The sequence below is a fragment of the Cucumis melo genome, unplaced genomic scaffold (assembly GCF_025177605.1).
Source record: "Cucumis melo cultivar AY unplaced genomic scaffold, USDA_Cmelo_AY_1.0 utg000475l, whole genome shotgun sequence".
Taxonomy (NCBI): domain Eukaryota; kingdom Viridiplantae; phylum Streptophyta; class Magnoliopsida; order Cucurbitales; family Cucurbitaceae; genus Cucumis; species Cucumis melo.
The window spans coordinates 10,001-12,500 of NW_026124011.1; positions in this window are offsets into that span (position 1 = coordinate 10,001).

Here is a 2,500-nt window from a genome sequence, read left to right on the forward strand (position 1 = left end):
TCCAAACATTAATTGGTCGTGTATTAGCGGACGATATATATATGGGCCCGCGATGCATTGGTGTTCGAAATCAAGATATTGGTATTGGACTTATTAATCGATTCATAACCTTTCAAACCCAACCAATATCTATTCGGACTCCCTTTACTTGTAGGAGTACATCTTGGATCTGCCGATTATGTTATGGACGAAGTCCTACTCACGGGGACCTGGTAGAATTGGGAGAAGCCGTAGGTATTATTGCGGGTCAATCTATTGGAGAACCGGGTACTCAACTAACATTAAGAACTTTTCATACCGGCGGAGTATTCACAGGGGGGACTGCAGAACATATACGAGCTTCTTCTAATGGCAAAATCAAATTCAATGAGAATTTGGTTCATCCCACACGTACACGCCATGGGCATCCTGCTTTTTTATGTTATATAGACTTGTATGTAACTATTGAGAGTGAGGATATTATACATAACGTCACTATTCCACCAAAAAGTTTACTTTTAGTTCAAAATGATCAATATGTAGAATCAGAACAAGTGATTGCTGAGATTCGCGCGGGAACATACACTCTTAATTTAAAAGAGAGAGTTCGAAAACATATTTATTCTGACTCAGAGGGAGAAATGCATTGGAGTACCGACGTGTACCATGCACCCGAATTTACATATAGTAATGTCCATCTCTTACCAAAAACAAGTCATTTATGGATATTATCAGGAGGTTCGTGCGGATGCAGGTAGTCCCTTTTTCACTCTACAAGGATCAAGATCAAATTAACGTTCATTCTCTTTGTGTCGAAAGAAGATATATTTCTAGCCTTTCAGTAAATAATGATAAAGTGGGACAAAAATTTTATGGTCCGGATCTCTCTGGTAAAAACGAAAGCGGAATTCCTGATTATTCAGAACTTAATCCAATCCTATGTACGGGTCAATCTAATCTCACATATCCTGCTATTTTCCACGGTAATTCTGATTTATTGGCAAAGAGGCGAAGAAATGGATTCATCATTCAATTTGAATCACTTCAAGAACGAGAAAAAGAACTACGACCCCCTTCCGGTATTTCGATTGAAATACCCATAAATGGTCTTTTTCGTAGAAATAGTATTCTTGCTTTTTTCGATGATCCTCAATACAGAAGAAATAGTTCAGGAATTACTAAATATGGGACTATAGGGGTGCATTCAATCCTCAAAAAAGAGGATTTGATTGAGTATCGAGGAGTCAAAGACTTTAAGCCAAAATACCAAATGCAAATGAAAGTGGATCGATTTTTTTTCATTCCCGAGGAAGTGCATATTTTACCAGAATCTTCTTCCATAATGGTACGGAACAATAGTATCATTGGAGTAGCTACACGACTAACTTTAAGTATAAGAAGCCGAGTAGGTGGATTGGTCCGAGTGGAGAAAAAAAAAAAAAGGATTGAACTCAAAATATTTTCTGGAGATATACATTTTCCTGGAGAGATGGATAAGATATCCCGACACAATGGCATCTTGATACCACCAGAAAGAGTAAAAAAAAATTCTAAGAAATCAAAAAAATCGAAAAATTGGATTTATGTCCAGTGGATCACACCTACCAAGAAAAAGTATTTTGTTTTTGTTCGACCTGTAATCATATATGAACTAGCCGACGGTATCAATTTAGTAAAACTTTTCCCACAGGATCTATTGCAAGAAAGGGATAATCTGGAGCTTAGAGTTGTCAATTATATACTTTATGGAAATGGAAAACCAATTCGGGGAATTTCTGGCACAAGCATTCAATTAGTTCGGACTTGTTTATTGTTGAATTGGGACCGAGACAAAAAAAGCTCTTCTATCGAAGACGCGCGCGCTTCCTTTGTTGAAGTAAGTACAAATGGTCTGGTTCGAAATTTCCTACGAATAGACTTAGGGAAATCCGATACTGCGTATATGAGAAAAAGGAAAGATCCGTCAGGTTCAGGATTGATCTTTAATAATGAGTCAGATCGCACGAATATCAATCCATTTTTTTCTATTTATTCCAAGACAAGGGTTCCACAATCTCCGAGTCAAAATCAAGGAACTATTCGTACGTTGTTCAATAGAAATAAGGAACGCCAATCTTTGATAATTTTGTCAGCATCGAATTGTTTGCAAATGGATCTATTCAACGATGTAAAAGATTATAATGTCATAAAAGAATCAAGTAAAAAGGATCCTCTAATTTCAATTAGGAATTCGTTAGGACCTTTAGGGGCGGCCCCTCAAATTGTGAATTTTTATTCATTTTATGACTTAATAACTCATAATCCGATCTCCCTAACTAAATATTTGCAACTTGACAATTTAAAACAGACTTTTCAAGTACTTAAATATTATTTAATGGATGAAAACGGGGGGATTTTCAATTCCGATCCATGCAGTAACATCGTTTTCAATACATTTAATTTGAATTGGCATTTTCTGCATCATAATTATCACAATAATTATTGTGAAGAAACACCTACAAGAACAAGAATTAGTCTTGGA